At 44.1% G+C, this 24,863-nt stretch overlaps 1 long non-coding RNA gene across 2 annotated transcripts in view; it reads right to left on the reverse strand.

The window, feature by feature from the left end:
- Window positions 1–24,863, reverse strand: part of LOC132399364 (uncharacterized) — a 107,919-nt gene that overhangs the window by 24,116 nt on the left and 58,940 nt on the right. Inside the window, exons 1-3 of one of the 2 annotated variants that reach the window (XR_009513977.1) lie at window positions 17,901–18,094; window positions 11,757–11,890; window positions 1,305–1,488 (exon numbers count right to left, since the gene is read on the reverse strand). This is a non-coding gene — a long non-coding RNA (uncharacterized LOC132399364). Of the gene's footprint in view, window positions 1–1,304; window positions 1,489–11,756; window positions 11,891–17,900; window positions 18,095–24,863 lie in introns of those variants that run through there. The other variant, XR_009513978.1, reaches the window with a different exon arrangement.

The following is a 24,863-nucleotide window of genomic DNA, read 5'->3' on the forward strand; positions in this document are numbered from 1 at the left end:
CTAGTCAGGAGGATGCTGTGGTTGGCCTGGACAGTGGGTTGAAGGGTCTGGTTCTATGCTATATACTCGGTAATTCTATGACCCTAAATGCCCCGTTCCAAAATTCAAAAGAAATTATTCATTGGAGACACAAGAGACCGCAGATGCTGGAATCTTAAGCAACAGACAAGATGCTGGAGGAACTCATGACCCATGAAGGACCTGCACGTTTCTCACCATAAATGCTGTCTGATTCTCTGTATCTTGCTTCTTGCTTCAAAAGAAGGAGTTGCTCGTTCTTTAAGGGTGCAGTTCAATTCCAAGCAAAGTTCTTTCCAAGCTGTAGCTAGTTATCAGGTAGAGTGGTAACATTACTCTCAACACACAGATTCAGCTGCTCATTGCCTTTCAGTGACCACCGGTGTAAAATTCAAAGGAAATTTATTAACTGGGTTCCATCACAGACTGTCAAGAATGTATTAAGTGAGAGGGATCTATTTAAAGTAAATTTATTATCAAAGGACATATATGCCACCATATACTCCCTGAGATTCATTTTCTCATGGGAATACTCAATAAATCCATAATAGAATAATAACCATAATAGAATCATTGAAAGACAACACCAACCTTGAAGACCATGTGGTCATGTAAGTGGCATTTAGTATTTGGATGTAAAGTGACTGCAGTGCCTTCTTGTTTGAATAACCTTCAATCAGTCTTGAGTCAATTGACACCTTCTAGATCAGGGGTTCCCAGTCTTTTGAATGCCATAGAACAATACCATTAAGCAAGGGGTCTGTGGCTTCTGAGTCAGGGAGTAATACAGCAATGAAAGATGCCCTTCAGCCCAACTCATCCATGCCAGTCTAGATGTCTGTCAAATCTTATCTCATTTGCAATTTCCCATGATCCAAGAATTCCTAAACCAATCTTAAGGAGGCAGCAGCATTATATTTATTAGTGCTTCCCAATTTCTGCACATAAGAAGAATGTTCACTAGTGCAAGGTGTCCACTGAATCGCAAATGTGTTAAAAGGTACAGAGAAAAAAATAATAAAAAGGCATCAAAGGTCAGTTGGCAGAAATGAGGTGAGGCAAGGAAAGATCTGAGGTTTAGGAGCCAAGCTGAACTGGAAAGGTCGAGCACTGGCCGAATCAAGGTAGTGGACCCCAAGCCTGAGAGCAAGGAATGACCCCAGGTTTGGACAATTTTAACGCCCGGGGTGCATTTGGGTCAGGTTGTCGGATCAGAGAGGTGCAGGCCAGTTCGGGTCATTGTTCAGTGGGGATTGCTCATCTCTGTGCTGGACAGAGGCTGTTACCTGCATCTAGTGGACTTCCGGATTGGCTGCAGTGATGCCTGGCATTCTGATCTCCAGTTCTGAATGCTGCTTGCTTTTATTGTTTCCACAATCTGCTTTTTCCCTCTCTCTCTACACACTAGGTGTTTGACGGTCTTCTTTTGTTTTTAGTGGGTTCCATTGTGGTTCTTTGTTTCATGGCTGCCTGTAAGGAGTCAAATCTCAAGGTTGTAGAAAGTATTCCATAATATTTGTATAAAGCATACATACTTTTATAATAAAAAGTACTTTGAACTTTAAACTTTGGATATCTGAACCAATAATCAGCGATCAGCTGGTCCAAAAATAAGTGAATGACTCATCTAATTTATAATTGTTTCTGCAGGATGAAAGGAGGTGCAGTTGTTGGTCTCATATAAAGACTACTCACAAAGACTTTGGCTCCCTGGGCAGATTTTACATTGTCCTTGCTTACATTGGCTGGCAGGAGTCCAGCATCCATGTGTTTACATTGCTTAATCCCACTCTCTTATTTCAGGGGTGTTTGCTGAAGACTTTCATCAGCACTCCCAGTTAAACAAGCAAAGCTGTGAAAGTGTTCTCGACATGCTTGGGTTCTGGGATTCATCATTCCACTGTCCAAAATCAGCTGGGTCTAAAACACAGTCTCAGTACTCATGAGAAATGCAATACAGGGTCCTGTCCTGATACTGGTGAAAAGTAAAATGGCTACCGATGCTGTAAACTGCACAAAGACAAGGGATGGGGCTCCCACGCTCCCTACTTTTTGTTGCATCAGATTCTGTACTCAGACCTTCCTGAGCATTTTCCATCTTAGAACATAGAACGCTATAGCACAGCATAGGTACTTTGGCTCACAATGTTCTGCTAACCTGTTAACTGATCTAAGATCAACCTAACCCTTCTCTCCTACATAGCACTTCATTTTTCTGTCATCATATACATGGTAAATTGTAGGGCATTGAGAAATGCAGTAGAACAGAGTGATGTAGGAATAATGGTGCATAGTTCCCAGAAGGTGGAATCTCATGTGGATAGGGTGGTGAAGAAAACTTTTGGTATGCTGGCCTTTATAAATCAGAGCATTGAGTATAGGAGTTGGGGTGTAATGTTAAAATTGTAGAAGGCATTGGTAAGGCCGAATTTGGAGTATTGTGTACAGTTCTGGTCACCAAATTATAGGAAAAATGTCAACAAAATAGAGAGAGTACAGAGGAGATTTACTAGAATGTTACCTGGGTGTCAGCACCTAAGTTACAGAGAAAGGTTGAACAAGTTAGGTCTTTATTCTTTGGAGCATAGAAGGTTGAGGGGGGACTTGATAGAGGCATTTAAATTATGAGTGGGATAGATAGAGTTGACGTGGATAGGCTTTTTTCATTGAGAGTAGGGGACATTCAAACAAGAGGACATGAGTTGAGAGTTAGGGGGCAAAAGTTTAAGGGTATCACGAGGGGGAATTTCTTTACTCAGAGAGTGGTAGCTATGTGGGACAAGCTTCCAGTAGAAGTGGTATAGGCAGTTTCGATTTTGTCATTTAAATAAAATTGGATAGGTATATGGATAGCAAAGGAATGGAAGGTTATGGGCTGAGTGCAGGTAGGTGGGACTAGGTGAGAGTAGCGTTCGGCACGGACTAGAAGTGCTGAGATGGCCTGTTTCTGTGCTGTAATTGTTATATGGTTATATCCATGTGCCTATCTAAGAGTCTATATAGAATGTCCCTAATGTATCTGCCTCAACCACCACCAGTGGCAGCGCATTCTACGCACCCTCCACTATCTGTTACCTCTGACATCCTCATTGAGGTTTTGTCACTAGACATATTTTGCTGTTCGGCTTTCTGAAAAGCCACCCCCTTGGTGATTGCTGGATTATTACATTCATTCCCATGATCTATTCTGCTTCTCATGGCATCTTCCTAATGTTATGAATGTACCACAGCTCTGAGGGGCCGAAGGGGCGGGAGCAGCCCCTCCTTCCGGAGAATCGCAAGAGCACTATTAATTCGGGTCTTGGACCCAGGAAAATGAGAGACAATGTAACGGTTTTGGCCATGGCTCTTAGAGACACCTGTGCTGAGGGCATGACCCTGCTACATGACAGCTACCACGGATATGGACACCCTCGGGCAATGTGGGGGTGGGGATTGCATCACCCTACTTTGATGGACACCTACAACTCTGCAAGTCAAGATAAAAGGGGACTGCAGAAGGCGGTACCCCAGCGACACACCAGAAGGACTCGATCGCTCAGCGCTCCCGTGATAGCTGGAAGCCATTCAAAAGCCACATGCGTTCCGTAACTCCTTTGCCTGGGGAGCGGGTGGCTGATGATACCGAGAAGGACTTCGAACTAATAACAGGGAAACAACGCTCCCCTGATTCAACGGAGGTGCTTCATCAAAGACCCGGGCAAGTTTTTCCGTTTCTCCTCAATCTCTCTAAAACACGTGAAACCCAGCAATTCCCCAAAAAGACTGAAGCCTGCAGACTTCTGAGTGACTTTTATATTTCCAACAGACAATATATTATCCCCTAGACAACAGTCGAGATTATTTCTTAATGATGATTATTGCTAAACCCGTGCTTTAGATTGAGCTTTGCCGATGTATCTGTTCTGAATGTTTGTATAAACCTTACTTTTGTGCCCCCCTTTATGAATAAAAACGTTCAAAAATAGTGCCATCAGACTCCAATGGACCTCTCTATCTTTGCTGGTAATTTATCCAGTTACGGGATACGTAACAACTTGGGGTTTCTCGTCTCAGGATTTGACACCAAATTGGGAGGCCAGTGAATCGGGCTTGTAAGTCCAAAACTTGAATCTGGTTACGCGGGTAGCCAGACGGGAAACCAGCAAAGATGGACGTGGGTGAATTTATGAAAAACCCGATGGTGGGGGCGCTAGAGGCGGCCACCAAATCAGACTTGTTAAATTTAGCAAAGGGGTTGAACCTCGCAGAAGTGAGGTCGTCCATGAAAAAGCGGGAGGTGCGAAGGGCCATAACTCAGTATTACATTGGGAAGAATGTGTTTGAAGATGAGGTATTGGAAGATATCCCTGAAAAGGTACCATCAAGTGGGACGGTTCAGTTAGAGGTGGAGAAATTAAGGTTGGAACATGAAATTAAGTTAAAAGAGCTAGAGGCGGCACGGGACCAAGCTGAGAGGCAAAGACAGCATGAAATTCACCTAAAGCAGCTAGAAGCTGTCGAGAAAGAGAAACAGAGGAAACATGACTGGGAGATGGAGAAGGTAAGGAACGAGCGAAGAGATCAAGGGTTAGACCGAGCGGAGCGTTTTAATGTTAGTAGGGAGTTGAGATTGGTACCCCCGTTCGAGGAGACAGATGTTGATAGTTATTTCTTGCTTTTTGAAAAGGTGGCATTAAATCAGAAGTGGCCAAAAGTGCAGTGGGTGGTGTTGTTACAAAGTGTGTTAAAGGGGAAGGCCCAACGAGCATATGCGGCGTTGCCCTGGAGGAGGGAGACGCGGAGAATTATGCTGAAGTAAAGGAGGCCATTCTCCGGGCTTACGAATTGGTACCTGAGGCCTATAGACAAAAGTTTAGAAATTTAAGGAAAGGGTGGAATCAAATGTATACCGAGCTAGCCCATGAGAAGGTGGTACTCTTGGACCGTTGGTGCATCGCGGAAAGGGTGGACGAGGATTATGGGCATCTCAGGGAGTTACTTTTGATTGAGGAATTTAAAAGTTGTGTTCAGGAGGAGATCCGGATGTATTTGAATAAGAGGCCGACTAGGTCCGTCGCAGAATTTGCTAGGTTCGCAGATGAATATGCCCTAATTCACAAGACAAAGTTTTCCTCAACAAAAAGTTACCCGAGAGACCGTGGGAACGGTAGGGAAAGCCCGCCGGCTACGGTAGAAACTCAGCCGGGAGCTAGCCGGAAAGGTGAGGATACCAGGCCAGAAACCTGGAGATTTCCTGGTTTGACCTGTTTTAATTGGGAAAAGGTGGGACATATTGCATCTAAGTGCCCCGCTCCGAGGAAGGAGCCAGAAAAAGGGAAAGCAGCTATCCCTATAGGACAGAGGTCGGCAACCCATGGCGCCGGAGCCGCATGTGGCTCTTTCATCTCTGTGATGCGGCTCCCCGTGGTTTGTTAGTTTTTGAAATGTAATTCGAAATTTGAAGATTATGGTGATCTTGTACAATCTAAAAACGTTGTGGAGACCCCATTTCCTGGCACATCCGAACCGGCTCACAATTAGCCACCGTTCCGGCTAAGGGAGATAGCCTACGGGGGTTTGTGAGTACGTGTCTTTTGGAGCATCCGCGCCCAAGGGGACGGGTTGAGGGAGGCTTTAAAGCAAGGCTGTTTAGTTCGAATAAAGCTACCTTTGACTGCAGTGTCTTTATTTTAGCGCTGCGTGTAGCGCACCGCTACAACGTGTTTTTTATCGCTATTAATATACATCACCACTGCCAATGCCTGACACCTGCCAGTGCACGCTTTCTTTTAATTCTTCGATCCAAGGTAGGCTAACTATGGAGTAACCTTCAACCCAACGTCTTTTTTTCGGAGTTCAAAATGTTTTTGTTGCATGCAGAAATGTAATTTCGTTTTCTCTGCAGGAGTTCATCAATTTCATAAATGCAACACATTATAGTTTGTTTATACATAGCAAAAAGGCAAAAAAAACCATTGTATGCAGTGTTATTTCATTTTAAATGTCAAACGGGTTTTGTGGCTCCCAGTGTTTTCTTTTCTGTGGGAAATGGGTCCATATTGGCTCTTTCAGTGGTAAACGTTGCCGACCCCTGCTATAGGATGTATCACGTTGATCGGAAAATCAGCGAGAGGGCCCCCGGTAGATGGAGTACACGAGGGGCATGAGACATTTAGTTCCGAAGGAACCGTGTCCCTGGAGGAGGGAGGCCCACAAATTCCAGTACGGATCTGGAGAGACAGTGGAGCTGAGCTATCATTGATTAGCCGTAAAGTGCTAGAGTTCGGACCTCCGACGGGAGAGGTAGCCCTGAGAGGCATAGGAAAATGGACCAAAGTGGTACCCTTGCATAGGGTCCTTCTAGATTGTGGGTTGGTGTCGGGACCAGTGGAGCTGGGGGTCCTGCCGGAGTTGCCGGGGGAAGGCGTGGATGTCTTTCTGGGGAACGACCTAGCGGGAGGGAAAATGGGAGCAGCCGGGAAGCTGACAACCCAGCCTGCGAGGATTGAGGCCCCTCCCTCAGATCTGAAGATATACCCCGCTTGCGCGGTCATTCGCAGCATATCGAAAAAGACAGCTGAGAGAGAGAGCAGTTTAAATCTGGCCGGTTTTGATTTGGCCGACACGTTTTTACCGACTCTGTACCAGCGAGGGTTCGAGGAAGGTAAACCGGAGAGTAAGGAGGGGGGAGAGAGTAAACAGGGGGAGGTAGACCTGCCCTTAGCCAGACGAGAGTTTGTACGGGAACAGGAAAGTGACGAGGAGCTGATAGCCTTGAGAGAGTTGGTTCTTTCGGAGACTGAGGTTGAAACCGAGCCCGAAGGTTACTACCTGAAGGAGGGTGTGTTGATGAGGAAGTGGAGGCCCCCCCCAAGGTGTCGGTCGATGAGGACTGTGCGGTGGTACATCAGATAGTAGTCCCGAAAGCGTATCGGGATGAAATTTTGAACTTAGCTCATAAGGGACCGTTAGGTGGGCATTTGGGAATAACGAAGACAGTGGATCGGGTTCAAAGAGAGTTCTATTGGCCAAACCTGAGAAAAGAGATTACTGAATATTGTAAAAGGTGTCATACCTGCCAAATGGTGGGTAAGCCAAGCCAAATTATCCCTAAGACACCCCTCCGACCCATCCCTGTGTGCGTGGAGCCTTTCTCCCGAATCATTGTGGATTTTGTGGGACCCCTACCTAAATCTGCGAGGGGGCGGCAGTATATCATGACCATGATGTGTGCCGCTACACGATTTCCAGAGGCTATGCCTCTGGGTAATATTAGGACCGCTGTGGTGGTGAGGGCCCTCATCAAATTCTTTACCACAGTGGGGCTGCCTAAGGAGATACAATCGGATCAGGGGAGTACCTTCACATCTAATGCATTTCGGCAGATGATGACCCAGCTAGGGGTCAAACAAATTCTAGCCTCCGCGTACCACCCGGAATCCCAAGGGGCGTTGGAAAGGTTCCACGCTACACTAAGGACCATGCTTAAAACTTATTGTCAGGAGAACGTTCGAGACTGGGATGAGGCTTTACCCCTTCTGTTATTTGCCGTCAGGGATACAGTCCAGTGCTCACTGGGGTTCAGTCCGTTTGAGCTCGTCTTCGGTCACAGGCCCAGGGGCCCTCTAACCCTCCTGAGAGAAAAGTGGTCTAGCCTGACCGTTCAAATCAGTGTGATCGACTATGTTCTGAAATTCCGGGAGAGGCTGCATAAAGTATGCGCCTTGGCAAAGGAAAACCTTAAAGAATCCCAGGAAAAAATGAGCCAGTGGTATAACCCAAGAGCGAGAGAACAAGAGTTTTACGTAGGCGACAAGGTTTTGGTCCTATTTCCGGTAGTTACCCATCCCCTTCAGGCGAGGTTTCAAGGACCATATACAATGCATAAGAAAATAGACTCGCTGAATTACGTGATTGAAACCCCCGAACGGCGAAAGCCGACTCAGTTGGTTCACGTGAACATGATGAAAAGGTACCATGACACCACCCCCGCGGTGGTTGGTGTGGCCATGAAAACCGATGAGGTGGGGGGGGATGGCCCGGAGGGACCAGAGCGGTTTGAAAAGATAGGTATAGTCCCCACCAGATTGGAGAACTCTATGGTATTGGCAAGCCTTGCGGATAAAGTTAGACACTTAAAGCCTGAACAGCAGGAGCAGATAATACAGCTCATTAACTGGCATGCAGACTTATGCCCAGATGTTCCCCGAAGGTGTAGTGGGACGCAACATGATGTGATAGTTACCTCAACCCAGCCCAAAAAACAGGCACCTTATCGTATGAATTCCGAGAAGAGCAAGCTAGTAGGAAAGGAGATTGAACATATGCTAGCTGCTGGGATAATCCGCGAATCCTCTTCCGCGTGGGCTTCTCCTTACGTGGTTGTCCCAAACCCGGACGGTACCATAAGATTCTGTACCGATTACCAGAAGGTCAACGCAGTCACCCAGACAGATGCTTACCCTATTCCCCGGGTGGATGATTGCATTGACCAAGTGGGGAAGGCGAGGTACATCACAAAAGTTGACTTGTTAAAGGGGTACTGGTGTGTTCCTTTAACAGACAGGGCTCGAGAGATTTCCGTCTTTGTCACCCCGTCCGGTTGTACGAGTACAACGTTATGCAGTTTGGGATGAAAAATGCACCAGGGACATTTCAGCGCTGTGATAAAAGGGTTAACCCACACCAAGGCTTATCTTGACGACGTGATAGTTTGGAGTGACACCTGGGGGGAGCACCTGAAGGCTGTGGAAAGTCTGTTTACCCAAATGTCGGCAGCCCACCTTACAGTAAACCTTGCCAAGAGTGAATTTGGTCATGCCACTATCACCTATTTGGGGTATGTGGTGGGAAAGGGACAGTTGGCTCCTGTGCAGGTGAAGGTACAGGCTATTTCTGAGGTTCCTGTACCCTACAATAAAAGGGCCCTGAGGAGGTGTTTGGGCATGGTGGGATACTATTGGAAATTCTGTAAAAATTTCGTGGACATTGCGCTCCCCCTTACAAAACTCCTACGGAAGGAGGAAAAATTTGAGTGGGATCCCTCTTGTCAGAATGCTTTTGAAAAGTTAAAAGCCGTATTGTGCCATCACCCGGTGTTAAAAGCACCCGATTTGTTAGCACCCTTCTCCTTGGCAACGGACGCCAGTGATGAAGCTGCAGGAGCGGTCCTCTTACAGCAAGCAGGGGATGGAGTGGAGCACCCGGTAGCATATTTCTCTCGGAAGTTCAATGTACACCAGAGGAATTACTCTACCATAGAAAAGGAATTGTTGGCACTTGTGTTGGCGATACAACATTTCGAAATATACATTTGTCCCGCGCAAAAACCCCTAGTGGTCTATACCGATCACAACCCGTTGGTATTCCTGGCCAATATGAAAAATAAAAACAGGAGGTTATTGAGCTGGAGTCTGATGCTGCAGGAATTTGATATTAAGATACAGCACATTAAGGGGAGTGATAATGTGCCAGCGGATTGTTTATCTAGACGCTGAACTAAGTGTATAACTGTATGGCTCTGTAATTAAAAGAAAAAGCTTGGGTATTGTGTTAGATTAAAAATCCTGTAAGACTCTGTACAACTCCGTTTTTAACCGCTGGTAAAAAACGTTTTTTTTAGAGAGGAGGTGTTATGAATGTACCACAGCTCTGAGGGGCCGAAGGGACGGGAGCAGCCCCCTCCTTCCGGAGAATCGCAAGAGCTCTATTAATTCGGGTCTTGGACCCAGGAAAATGAGAGATAATGTAACGGTTTTGGCCATTGCTCTTAGAGACACCTGTGCTGAGGGCATGACCCTGCTACGTGACAGCTACCACGGATATGGACACCCTCGGGCAATGTGGGGGTGGGGATTGCATCACCCTACTTTGATGGACATCTACAACTCTGCAAGTCAAGATAAAAGGGGACTGCAGAAGGCGGTACCCCAGCGACGCACCAGAAGGACTCGATCGCTCAGCGCTCCCGTGATAGCTGGAAGCCATTCAAAAGCCACATGCGCTCCGTAACTCCTTTGCCTGGGGAGCGGGTGGCTGATAATACTGAGAAGGACTTCGAACTAATAACAGGGAAACAACGCTCCCCTGATTCAATGGAGGTGCTTCATCAAAGACCCGGGCAAGTTTTTCCGTTTCTCCTCAATCCCTCTAAAACACGTGAAACCCAGCAATTCCCCAAAAAGACTGAAGCCTGCAGACTTCTGAGTGACTTTTATATTTCCAACAGACAATATATTATCCCCTAGACAACAGTCGAGATTATTACTTAATGATGATTATTGCTATACCCGTGCTTTAGATTGAGTTTTGCCGATGTATCTGTTCTGAATGTTTGTATTAACCTTACTTTTGTGCCCCCCTTTATGAATAAAAATGTTTGAAAATAGTGCCATCAGACTCCAACGGACCTCTCTATCTTTGCTGGTAAGTTATCCAGTTACGGGATACGTAACACTAAGCACTCAAGAGGTGTAACACCTGTCCCTTCATCTCTTCTCTTATCAACGTCCAGGGATACAAACAGCTCTTCCAGGTGCAGCCGCAGTATTCTTACGTATTTTTTCTGATCTAGCATACTGCATTAGTGCTCAGAACGTGGTCTTCTGTCTCCTTGTTTTTGTAATAAATGCGATAATTGCCTTCGCCTTCTTCACCACAGACTCAGCCTGTGAATTAACCTACTGGGCATCTTGCACGAGGACTCCTAAGTCCCTTTGCACCACTGATGTTTGAATTTTCTGCCCATTTAGATAATAGTCTGTACTATTATTCCTTTTACCAAAATACATTATCATATATTTCCCATTGCTGTATTCCATCTCCAATTTGTCTAAGTCCTGTTGCAATCGCATTGCGCATTGTTTCCTCTGCACTACCTACCCTTCCATCTTTCTTTGTATCATCTCCAAACTTTGCCATAAAGCCGTCAGTTTCATTATCTAAAGCATTGACAAACAAGTGAAAAGTAACGATCCAAATGCTGATCCCTCAGGAACACCACTAGTCCCTGGCAGCCAACCCGAAAAGACCCCCTTTATACCCACCTGCTGCCTCCTGCCTGTCAGTAATTCCTCTAACCATGCCAGTATCTTTCCTGTAATGCCATAGGATTTTATCTTGTTAAACAATCTCATGTCTGAAAATCCAAGTAAATGACATCCACTGCCTCTCCTTTGTCCACCCTGCTCGTTACTTCTTTGAGCAATTCCAACAGATATGTCAGGCAAGATTTCTGTTCACAGAAACCATACTGACTTTGACTTATTTTATCATTGGTCTCCAAGTACCCCCAAATATCATCCTTAATAATGGACTCCAACACTTTCTCAACAACTGAGTTTCAGCTAACCGGCCTATAATTTCCTCTTTTTTGTCTTCCTCCATTCTTAAAGAGTGAAATGACATTTGCAATTTTCCTGTCCTTCAGCACCATGCCAGAATCAAGTGATTCTTGAAAGATCATGACCAGCATCCTCTATCTCTTCATCAATCTCTCTCAGGACTCTGGGATGTAGTCCATCTGGTTCAGGTGACTTATCCACCTTAAGACCTTTGAGTTTGCTTAGTACTTTTTCCTTTGTAATAGCAATGGCACTCACTCCTGCTCCCTGACATTCACGGATCTCTGGCACACAGCTGGTGTCTTCCACAGTAAAGACTGAAGCAAAGTGCTTATTAAGTTCATCTTCCATTTCTTTGCCCCCCATTACTACCACAACATCATCATTTTCCAGTAGTCCAAGATCAACTCTTACCTCCTTCACGTTCTTTACATAACTGAAAAAACTTTCAGGAGTGTTCAAACCACAAACAAGAGAAAATCTGCAGATGCTGGACATCCGGGCAACACACACAAATTGCTGGAGGAACTCTGCAGACCAGGCAGCATCTATGGAAAAAAGAATAGTTGACATCTCAGACCAAAATCCTTTGGCAGAACTGGAAAAAAAAAGTTGAGGAACAGATTTAAAAGGTGGGGTGAAGGTGAGAGAGAACCACCAGGTGATAGGTAAAACATGGAGGGGGAGGGATGAAGTAAAGAGCTGGAAGTTGATTGGCGAGATGAGGTGAGGGAGGAGAAAGGGGATGGGAAATGGAGATGGAGGGGCAGAGGGGTTGGGGGACATTATGAGAAGTTTGAGAAATCGATGTTCATTCCATCAGGTTGGAGGCTACCCAAACGGAATATAAGAAGTTGTTCCTCCATCCTTACTTTCAGTATCCTGCTTTATATTATTGGCTAGTTTACCCTCATATTTTATCTTTTCCCTTCTTGTAGCTTTTTTAGTTGCCTTTTGTTGGATTTTAAAAACTTCCTAATCATCCAACTTCCCACTCACTTTAGCTACATTATTTGTCCTTTCCTTGGCTTTCATGCAGTCCTTAACTTCCCTTGTCAGCCACAGTCACCTAGCCCTGCCATTTGAGGACAAATTCTTCTATGGGACACATCTATCCTGCACTTTGTTAACTATTCCCAGTAACTTCTGTCGTCTCTGTTCTGCCGTCCCTGCGAGTATCCCCCTCCAATCCACCCGGGCAAGCTCCTCTCTCTTGCCTCTGCAATTCCCCTTATTCCCTTGTGATACTGATACCTGTGACTTACATGTTTCTGCCTCTCAATTTGCAGTATGAATTCAATTATATTATGATCAGTACCTCTTAAGGGTTCCTTTACATTAAGCTCCCTAATAAGATCCGGGTTATTACACAACACCCAATTTAAGACAGCCTTTCCCCGAGTAGGCTCGAGCACAAGCTGCTCTAAAAAGCCATCTCATAGGCATTCAGCAAATTCCCTTTCTTGCGATCCGACACCAGCTTGATTTTCCCAACATCCTTGCATGTTGAAGTCCCCTTTACAAATGTGACATTACCCTTATTAAATGCCCTTTCCAGCTCTCTTTACAATCTCAACCCATATCTTGGCTACTATTTGGAGGCCTATGTATGATTCCCTAATTTTTTTTACCCTTGCAATCTCTTAATTCCACGCACAAAGATTCGTCATTCTCTGACCCTATGTCACCTCTTTCTAAAGATGTAATTTTATCTCTTACAAGTAGAGCCACACCACCGCATATAGCTTCCTGCCTATCCTTTTGATACAAAGTATATCCTTTGATGTTAAACTCCCAACTATGACCTTTTTTCACCCAGGATTCAGCAATGCCCACATCATACTGACCAGTCTCTAATTGTGTCACCTTATAATACATTTAAATACAACTCCTTGAGTCCTGCATTCTTTTCCTTATGAATTTTGCCTCTGTGGTACAATTTAACTCTTTGCTCTGTCTGTAGTTTTATGCTATCATTGGCTTGTCCTTCCTTATATTCATATTACATCATCTACTTATAAACCTGCTAGCTCATCCTCAGCTCTATCATGCTGGTTCCCATCCCCCTGCCATTTTAGTTTAAACCTCTCCCAAAAGTTCTAGCAAACCAGCCCATAAGGATATTGGCCCCCTTGATTCAAGTACAACCTGTCTCTTTTGTACAGGTCACACCTGACCCAGAAGAGATCCCATTGATCCAGAAATCTAAAACCCTGCCCCCTGCTCCAATTCTTCAACCACGCATTTAAATACACTGTCCCGAGATTACTACCCTTGAGTTTCTGCTTCCAACTTCCTTCTTAACTCCCGGTAATCTGTTTTGAGGACATCCTCTCTTTTTCTACCTATGTTGATGAACCAATATGTACCCCAACTTCTGGCTGCTCACCCTGCCTTTTCAAGATATTGCTGTTCTAATCCACAAGGCTCTTTCTCTTTCCTGAGATGCTGCCTGACCTACTCTGCATTTTCAGTATTGTCTATTTTGTTTCCTGCCAAGCTGTGATTTCTTCCTCAGCAGAATTTCTTGCTGCTCCTCATTGCCTCTGCTAGCTATGATTCAGCTGGTAGCTCTCTGACCTGAACAAGGTGATGAGAGGTTCAGTCGAGATTCATGAGCACAAAATCCAAAAGTCTCACCTCAGTGCATTTCTAATGGAAGGTTACGCCATCAGAGTTGCCATTTTTAGACAAGATATTAAACTGATCACCCAGATAAAAGACGAGATCTCGCCTTAGGTGGTACCTATATGGAAAACGCTGGCCGAGGAAGTGGATGAGGCAGGTATATTAACCACATTTAAAAGGCACTTGGACAGGTACATGTAGAGGAATAGCTTAGAAGCTTATAGTCCAAATATAGGCAAGTGGGAATAGCTTAGATGGGAATGTTGATCAGCATGGACCAAGGGCCTAAGGGCTTCCATACTGTAGACTCTGGGGTGGGAATGTTGTTTTTTGTGCTCATGAATTAAACTGAGCCAACAACCTCCTTGTTCAAGTGAGAGTACTACCAGCTGAATCATAACTACCAGTGATAATGAGGACCAGCAAGAAATTTAATAGGAACCTTACATTTATATTAAATCTCTCCCCTCTCACCTAAAACCTATATCCTCTAGTTCATGATTCCCCAACCTGTGAAAAAGATTATACATAATCACCTTATCTATGCCCTTTGTGATTTTATACACTTTTATAAGAACACTTCTCATTCTCTATACTCCAGTGAAAAAAATCAGTCTGCTCAACCGCCCTCCCCAACTCTGTCCCTCAAATCCTAGGAATATTCTTGTAAATCTTTTACATCATAAGATCACAAGATTTAGAAGCAGATTTAGGCAATTTGGCCCATTGAGTCTGCTCCACCATTTCATCATGGCTGATCCAATTTTCCTCTCAGTCCCAATCTCCTGCTTTCTCCCCGTATCTCTTCATGTGAAGAATCTGTCAACCTCTGCCTTAAATATACATAAAGGCTTGGCCTCCACAGTTGCCTGTGGCAAAGAATTCCACAGATTTACCATTCTCCTCCTCATTTCCGTTCTATTCACCCCTCTATTCTGAGGCTGTGTTCTCTGGCCTTAGACTTTCTCGCTATAGGAAACATGCTCTCCACACCTACTCTATCAAGGCCTTTCATCATTCGATAGGTCACCCCTCATTCTTCTGAAATCCAATGAATACAGGCCCAGAAGCATCAAATGCTCTACATACGACAAGCCATTCAATCCTGGAATCATTTTTGTGAAATTTTTTTGAACGCTTTCCAATTTCAGCACATCCTTTCTAAGCTAAGGGCACAAACCTGCTCACAGTACTCCAAGTGAGGCCTCATCAGTGCTTTATAAAGTTTCAACATTACATCCTTGTTTTTATATTCTTGGCCTCTTGAAATGAATGCTAACATCACATTTGCCTTCCTCACCACAGACTCAACCTGCAAATTAAACTTTAAGGAATCCTGAACATGGATTCCCAAATCCTGTTGCACCTCAGTTTATTTTTGTATTTTCTCTCCATTTAGAAAATAGTGAACCCTTTCATTTCTTCTGTAAACTACCTGACCCCCACCTATCTTCATATTATCTGCAAACTTTTCAACAAAGACATCAATTCCATCAGCCAATTCTTTGACATACAACGTAAAAAGAAGCAGTCCCAACACAGATCCCTGTGGAACACCACTAGTCACTGGCAGCCAGCCAGAAAAGGCTCTTTTTATTCCCATGCTTTGCCATCTGCTAATCAGCCACTGCTTTATCTATGCTAGAATATTTTCTGTAATACCATGGGCTTGTTAAGCAAGCTCATGTGTGGTACCTTGTCAAAGGCCTTCTGAAAATCCAAGTGAAGAGCATCAACCAATTCTCCTTTGTCTATCTTGCTTGTTATTTCATTAAAGAATTCCATCAGATTTGTCAGGCAAGATTTTTCCTTGAGGAGACCATGTTGACTATGGCCTATTTTATCAAGCACCCTGAGACCTCATGCTTAATAATCGATTCCAAAATTTTCTCAACTACTGAGGTCCAACTAACTGGCCTATCGTTTCTTCTACCTCTCTCTCATCTTGAATAGTGGAGTGAAAGTTGCAATTTTGCAGTCTTCTGGAACCATTCTAGAATGCAGTGATTCTTGAAAGATCATTACTAATGCCTCCACAGTATTTTCAACCACCACTTTCAGAACCCTGGTGTACATCATCTGGTCTAGGTGACTTATCTAAATTCAGACCTTACAGTTTCTCAAGAACTTTCTCTCTAGTTATAGTAACTTCACACACTTCATACCCCCTGACACCTGGATCTTCCACCATACTGCCATACTTCCACAGTGAAGGCTGATGCAAAATACTTATTCAGTTCATCTGCCATTTTGTTTTCTCCCATTACTTTTGTATTCCATTGTTACTCTTTTAATAACATTTTAGTTGCTATCTGTTGGTACTTGAAAGCTTCACAACCTTCTAACTTCCCATTAATATTTGCTGTATTATATACCCTCTCTCTGGCTTTTATGTTGGCTTTAAGTGCTCTTGTGTACACAAGCCACAGTTGTGTATTCTTTCCTTTAGGATACTTCTTCCTCTTTGGGATGTATATGCTGAGCCTTACAAATTGTTGTCAGAAATTCTAGCTATTGCTGCTCTGCCACCATCCCTGCCAGTGTTCTTTTCCAATCCATTCTGGCCAACTCCTCTCTCATGCCACCATATTATTTCTCTTTATTCCACTGTAATACTGATACATCTGACTTCAGCTTCTCCTTCTCAAACGTCATTGTGAACTTGGCCATATTATGATCACTTGCCCCACAGGGTCCTTTTACCGTAAGCTCTCTAATCAATTCTGGTTCACTGCACAACACCCGATCCAGAGTAGCTAATCCAACTACAAACTGCACTAAAATGTCATCTTATAGGCACCCTAGATATTCTCCCTCTGAAATCCAGCACCGACCTGATTTTCCCAATCTATCTGCATGTTGAAGTCCCCCACAACTATTGTGACATTGCCCTTCTGCAATGCATTTTCTATCTCCCATCAGGGTCTTTTTACCGGTGCAGTTCCTTAGCATTATCCACAATGATTCAACAACTTCTGACCCTATGTCACCTCTTTCTAATGATTGGATTTCATTTTTTACCAACAGAGCAACACTGCCCCCTCTGCCTTCCTGCCTATCCTTTAGATACAAAGTGTATCCTTGGGCATTAAGCTCCCAGCTATAATCTTTCAGCTATTGTTCAGTGATGCCTACGACATCATGGGAGTCAATCTGCAATTGTACTGCAGGTTACATCCACCTTATTCCATATGCTGCATGCATTCAGACACCACACCTTCAGTCCTGTATTCACCCTTTTCGATTCTGTCTGCCTTTTATGTTGCAACTCATCCTGTTGACTGCAGTTTTGCTCTAGCAACAGCCTCTCCTCACTACGCATTGCCTCTGCTTGTAAACCAGCTACCTCATCTTCAACCCTATCATCTGCCTTTCCTATGATACTTCTTGCATTAAAATATAGGAAGCTCAGGACATTAGTCGCACCGTGCTCAAACCTTTTGATTCCTAACTTTGTCTGAGGTTTTACCAATATCCTCCTCCACAATCTCTCCACTCTTTCCAGCTTAATGGTACCTTTGCTATAACAGGGTGACCAAAACTGGACACAGTATTCCAACTGCGGCCTCTCTGATGTCTCATACGATTTCCCTGGTGTCCTCTGTTAGAACAGTGAATATACTTAAGAAGTACTTCACTGGTTTTGAGGTTTGCTGATGTTTAAAAATGACAAAAGGGGTGCTCTATAAATACAGGGTCTTGGGAGCTGCAAGAAACTAATTGGGGAAAGGTGCAGTAGATAGAGGTGACATACAGAGAAGCAAGCAGATATTGCCAGGAACTCTCGGAACAAGTAAAATGCTGATATTTTGATATTTGAGGCTATGATGTCCCCATCACTGCTTTACAAGATTTTATTCTTTGAAACAAGTGAAAGTACAGTAACTTCAAAATCTATGCAGAAGAACAAGAAATAAAACAAAACTTAACTGATAAAGAATTTAAGGCAGCGTTTCATCAACGCATATTCTATCGGTGCCGAGCAGGGAATAAGAGCGTTGATCAGTGGGTGAATGCACGGGTGCCAGTAAGTACACATCCCACGAATCTCTTTCATGTGATTATCTTTGCTGAAAGCCAGCCTCAGCCAACAGCCAGGAATTTGTGTGTGAGCTTTAACGACTCAGATGGTGGTCTGTGGAAGGAGCAATGAAGTAAACAAAAGGCTGAAGTAAAAAGGTTTATGCAAGTCAATCCCGCTGCTTTCTTTGCCTCCACAAAGTGGAGGGAGATAGGGGAGGGGGAGGGGCACCTGTAACGTTTTTTTTGCCTCCTTTTCCCCTCAGTTTCCCTCCATACAGCAAAACAAAGCAGCTTTGATAGACAGTTGTTGATTACTTAACTCAATAGTGGTTTTGTTTCTGTGGCTTTTCACCTCTGGGGTTACAAAGAACAGATTACATTTAAGTAATAATTATTTTAACCGTTTGCTCACTGGAACGTTCTTGGCAGTGAGTGGTTTGATTAGTACAACAGTCAATGGATTGCACACCTCCCCTTTGGAACCATGGAGGAGGGGTTCCGAAGGTCAGAGTGGAAATAGTCTCCAGTGAACCTCCCTCGGTTAATCAACAGCAGGTTCCGAGTGAAGGAATTTCACCTATGACCACACATCTGAACTTCACTAGGCAGATCTTGGGCCAGCTTCTAAAGAAAACAGGTATAGGCTCCACTCTGTACAGGCTGAAAATGGGCAGAAGAAAGAAGGAAACCAAGCTGCCAATAATAAAGGTGCATAGTTCCCAGAAGGTGGAATCTCATGTGGATTGGGTGGTGAAGAAAGCTTTTGGTATGTTGGCCTTTATAAATCAGAGCATTGAGTATAGGAGTTGGGATGTAATGTTAAAATTGTACAAGGCATTGGTAAGGCTGAATTTGGAGTATTGTGTACAGTTCTGGTCACCAAATTATAGGAAAGATATCAACAAAATAGAGAGAGTACAGAGAAGATTTACTAGAATGTTACCTGGGTGTCAGCACCTAAGTTATAGGGAAAGGTTGAACAAGTTAGGTCTTTATTCTTTGGAGCGTAGAAGGTTGAGGGGGGACTTGATAGAGGTATTTAAATTATGAGGCGGATAGATAGAGTTGACGTGGATAGGCTTTTTTTCATTGAGAGTAGGGGAGATTCAAACAAGAGGACATGAGTTGAGAGTTAGGGGGCAAAAGTTTAAGGGTAACACGAGGGGGAATTTCTTTACTCAGAGAGTGGTAGCTGTGTGGAACGAGTTTCCAGTATAAGTGGTAGAGGCAGGTTCGGTATTGTCATTTAAAATAAAATTGGGTAGGTATATGGACAGGAAAGGAATGGAGGGTTATGGGCTGAGTGCGGGTCAGTGGGACTAGGTGAGAGTAAACGTTTGGCATGGACTAGAAGGGCCGAGATAGCCTGTTTCCATGCTGTAATTGTTATATGGTTATATGGTTAAGCTGCATTTAATTGGAGAGTGGTCAGCTGCCATGTAATGCGGTGGTCTCCTGTGAACGGACAGTTGGGCAAGACGTTTCACCAATTTTTCGGAGAAGTAGCGCGTTGCTTTGTTCACCAGGGAGTTAATACTGCTGCTCTGCATCTTCACTGTGTATTCTAAGTGCCCATTATGAGGTGGCATGGTAGCATTGTGCTTAGCACAATGTACAGGCAACCCAGCTTAATTTCCCACAACCGCCTGGAAGGAGTTTGTACATTCTCCCCATGACCATGTGGGTTTTCTCTGGGGGTGCTTGGGTTTCCTTCCACAGTCCAAAGATGTACCGGTTGGTAGGTTCGTCGGTCACTGTAAATTATCCCATGATTAGGCTAGGATTAGATGGGGGAACTGCTGGCTGGTGTGGCTCAATGGGTCAGAAGGGCCTATTCTGTGCTGTGTATCAATCAATTGATCAGTCATTCAATGAATGAATGAGTGAAACTCATCATGTACCAGGCCTGATGCACTGTGGATGTGCCCATGCTATTTGGAGTAGAGCAGGGTGTGACTGGAAGTCAACTCAAGTGAATGGAAAATGGAAAGAGATGGCCAATTTGAGATGCCACAACTAACAATGACAAGTTTCAGCTGCTTCACAGGAAACTAACCTAGTGAAAAGATGAGAAGGCTAAAGATGGAGACATAATAGAGAGTTATACAGAGAAAAAAAATTTAACTAGGCCAACCATCAGATAGATAATAAATAGCAAGTATTAAACAGTGTTGTGAAGGAGCTGGAGTGGGGAAGATAGGTAAAGGATGAGAGTTTGGGAGGTGGGCTCCAGGAGCCGTGGCAGAGAAGGAGATAGGGAAGTCCAGAGTGCTAGGAGGTGAGAAGTGGGGAAGTTGAGAGATGAGATGGGGAGGAGAGATGGGCATGAGGGAGGTGGAGAATTGAGGAAGTGCAGGTTGAGGAGAGGGGAGGTGGGGTTGGGGAGGGGGAGATAGGTGTGGGAGGTGGGGAGGTGAGGATTGGGAGGAGTTGCAGAGGACAGGATGATGTAGCAGTTGTATACTTAGTGTAGTTATTGGGAAAGAGAAGCAGCTACCTGATTTGAAGTTGCTAAGTTGCCCCCAATGTTGAACTACAATGACAATGTAGAAGGGGCAGAATGGAGAGGTGGAGGGGAGGAGAAATCGAGGAGTTCTGGCTGAAAGAAGGTCAAAGTTAGGAGCTTAACATCTAAGGATACACATCGTATTGGAAGGAGAGGCAGCTGGAAGAGGGGGTGGGTGGCATGGTTCTGTTGGAATCAAATCCTTAGAAAGAGGTGACATGGGAATAGAAGATGTAGAATCCTTGTGAGTAGAGTTAAAAAACTACAAGGGTAAAAAGAACCTGATGGGAGTTATATATAAGCCTCTGAAAATAAGTCAGGAGGTGGGGTAAAATTATATCAGGGTCATATAAAAAGGGCAATGTTGCAATAATCATGGGGGATTTCAATACGCAGGTAGATTGCGAAAATCATGGCCAACATTGTTTGGAAGGGGTCACTAGCAGGGATGACAGAAGAGCAGTAATGGCTAGAGTTTCTGGGAACAATTCAGAAGGTGCAGTTTAGATATATCCCAAAGCAGAAGTATTCTGAAGGAGGATTAGGCAACAGTGTTCCTCAAGGGAAAACAAAGACTGCATAAAGGGTATACAATGTAGCAAAAAATAGTGGGAAACTAGAGGATTGGAAAGCTTTTAAAAAACAACAAAAGACAACTAATAAAGCCATAAGGAGAGAAAAGATGAAATATGAAAGTAAGCTAACCAATAATATAAAAAAGGATACTAAAAGTTGTATAAAGAGCATATAACTCTTATATATTCTTATATAAAGAGTATATAACCAAAGGCAAAAGAGGATATTGGACCACTGAATGGAGGACAAACTGGATCAGTATTTTGTGCCAGTCTTCATTGTGGAAGGCAGCAGTATACCAAAAACTTCAGAATATCAGGGAGCAGAAGCTAGCATAGTCCCTATAACTATGGAGAAAGTGCTTGGGAAGCTCAAAGTTCTGAAGGTAGATAAATCACCTGGATCAGATGGATTTATACACCAAGGTCCTGAAAGAGGTAGCTGAAGAGACTATGGAAGCATGTGTAGTGATCACTAGATTCTGGAATGGTTCTGGAGTACTGGAAAATTGCAAATGTCACTCCACTAGGAGGGGGAAGCAAAAAACAAGAAATTACAGGCTACTTAGCTTGACTTCTGTGCTTGGCAAGATGGTACAGTTCATTATTAAAGATGAGGTTTTGAGGTACGTCGAGGCATATGATAAAATGGGCTGAAGGGGAAATCTTATCTGACAAGTCTGTGGGAATTATTTGAGGAAATGACAGGCAGGATAGACTAAGCAGAGTCAATTGATGTCTTTGTTTGGATTTTCAGAAGACCTTTGACAAGACGCCACACATGAGGCTGCTGAACAAGATAAGAGCCCATGGTATTGCAGGAAAGATTGGTTGACTGACAAGAAACAAAGAGCAGGAACAAAGAGGGCCTTTTCTGGCTGGCTGCCAGTGACTAATTGTGCTCTGTAGGGGTCGTTGTTGGAACTGCTTCTTTTCAGATTTAATGTCAATGATCTAGATGATGGAATTGATGGCTTTGTAGCCAACTTGTGGAAATACAAAATGGCTGGAGGAGCAGGTAGTGCTGAGAGGACAAGGAGTCTGTAGATAGATGGACTTGGACAGATTAGAAGAAAGGTAAAGATTCGGCAGATGGAATATGGCGTAGGAAAGTGAATTGTCATGCACTTTAGTAGAAGGAATGAAGATATAAGCTGTATTCTAAACAAGGAGCAAATTCAGAAATCAGAGGTGCAAAGGAACTTGGGAGTTCTCATTGGAGAGGGCCCAGAGAAGGCTCACAAGCATGATCTCAGGAGTGAAAGGTTAAGGTATGGTGAACATTGGGTAGGTTTGGGTCTGTGCACATTGGAGCTTAGAAGAACAAGGGGCGGGGGGGTTCTCACTGAAACATATTGAAAAGCCTAGGTGGACTGGAGGTAGAGAAGATGTTTTCTACAGTTTGGAGAGACTAGGACCAAAAGGCACAGCCTCAGAATACAGGGATGTTCCTTTAGGACAGATGTGAGGGGGCGCTTATTAAGCCAAAGGGTGGTGAATCTAAGGAATTCATTGCCACAGATGGCTGTGGGTACCAAGTCATTGGGTATATTTAAAGCTGAGTTTGATAGGTTCTTGATTTGTAAGGGTGTTAAAGGTTATGGGGAGAAAGCAGGAGAGTGGGACTGAGGGATAATAAATCAGCTATGATGGAATGGCAGAGCAAAATCGATGAGACACATTGTCTAATTCTGCTTCTTCGTCTTATGGGGCAGTAGAGAAGTGTGAATGGAAGAAAAGACGAGATGATTTGGAATGGTGTCAAGTGAAGAGGAGGGGGGGAGAGGGAGTGGAGAGAGAGGCAGAGGTGGAGAAGGGAGAGATGGAGAGGAGTGGAGACATAGTGAGAGAAAGAGATGAGAAAGAAAGGCAGAGATCTGGACAGGTGGAGGGGAAAAGAGGCTGTGATATGGAGAAATAAGATGTTAAGTGGAGAGGAGGGTGAGAAAGGGAAAGGAGGATATATTTGCCGCTGTTTAATTTATTATCCTTACCATCATGTCTACAATTTAGAGCAGCGACAAAACTCTTTAACCTCTATTCATCTCTAACAAGTTCTTCAATAGCTCCCCAGATGTTTCCAGGGTTTTCACCCCCGCCTCCACAGATCCTTACTACTTTGTTTCTGTGCTGCCTCTTTGCCAATTCCCTTTGGGTGTCCAGCTAATTGACTTTCCTGTCATGAAATTAGCCTCCATCCAAGGTTTGAGGTTGTTGTGGACCGAAGTATTCAAGGAATTTTGCAAAAGCAATTTCTATGATAGATAGGTTAGATAGGTCATTAGAATTGTCAGGTCACAGAGTTACATACCACAGAAAAGGCCCTTCAGCCCATCATTTCATAGTGATTTTCCTGCTCATCTAGACCAATCCTGTTTGCCTTCATTAGGACCATCTTCTTCTGTACCTTGCCTATTTAAGGATCTGAATGCCTCTTAAATGTGGTGATTGAATCTCATTTCAAAACCTCCTCCGGAAACATATTTCAGATAAATAAAACCTGTGTAATAAATTATACCGCTCAGGTCCCCTTTAAAACTGCCACCTCCACCCTTTCATTTTTGACACCTCCACCATAGAAAGTAGAATTTTAATATCTACCATATCCAAGCCTTATATATTTTAATCAGGTCACCACTCGGCTTCCTTTTTACTTGGGAAAACAAGCCCAGCCTATGCAGTCTGTCCCCATATGAAAGTCTTCCAATCCAGATAACATCCTGGTGAAACAACAACACACACCAAATGCTGGTAGAACACAGCAGGCCAGGCAGCATCTACAGGAGAAGCGCAGTCGACGTTTCGGGCCAAGACCCTTTGTCAGGACTAACCGAAAGGAAAGATAGTAGTGATCCTGGTGAATCTCTTCTGCATTCTCTCAAGTGCAATCTCCCTGTCACCTTGCAGCATCTTGCACTATAGAGAAGTGTTCTTAGCGCATAGCCCAGTTCTAATGTCTGTTGTGGAGGGCTTCCACTCCAGACCCATCCTTGAAAAGGAGGGTAACTAACCCTTATTGTGTCCACCACCTCACCCAGGATATATTAGATTTTCTTCCAAGGCTGTGGTTAATCTTGTCCATCTAGTCACTTAAGCACTGCAGATGTGTATGCTGTGTATTTTCATTTTTACTGTGAATTTAGTTTGTTTTTCTGCTTTGCACATTGCCTGTTCATTCCACATAAGAGTGCTGGGTTGGGTATCAATGTTGAATGCTTCATGCCAATGCTGGATTTTGGCTTCCACTTCCATTGCTCACTGGCTGCCGAAAACCATCTCTCAAACGTTCAGTCAATTTCCCTGTACTCTTTCTCTAAAGTCTTGGGAATTTTTGGAGGGACAACTTGAGCCTCACTCCAGCCTGGAAGACCAGTATTCCAATTATTTCTGGCCCCACGTCCTCTGGGGTATGGTTGAACATCCCAGCACAGATCCTCAATGGGGGACTTCTAATGGCCTCATGGCCATACTCTGGCCCATCCAGTACAGCAGTGAAACATCACACAGGTGGTGAGGGCATTGAGGGAGCTATCAGTGTGTGTCCTTAAATTGAGAGTGAGTGTGAAATGCCAACTCTGCATGCACTAAGTCAGAAATTGCATAGGTGTTCCTATACCATGGTGTAAAAACTTCGTTTGTTTGTGTTAAGAAAGGAAGGAGATGCTCACTCATTCCATAATTTGGTTTCCTTTGCCAACGATCCATCTGAGGTGATCCCAAGAATATCTTTAAGAAGGCTGCTGTTCTGGGAGGAACAAAAGGAGAAGGAATTTCCACCACAATTCCAGG

Source organism: Hypanus sabinus, chromosome 9 (assembly GCF_030144855.1).
Source record: "Hypanus sabinus isolate sHypSab1 chromosome 9, sHypSab1.hap1, whole genome shotgun sequence".
Taxonomy (NCBI): Eukaryota; Metazoa; Chordata; class Chondrichthyes; order Myliobatiformes; family Dasyatidae; genus Hypanus; species Hypanus sabinus.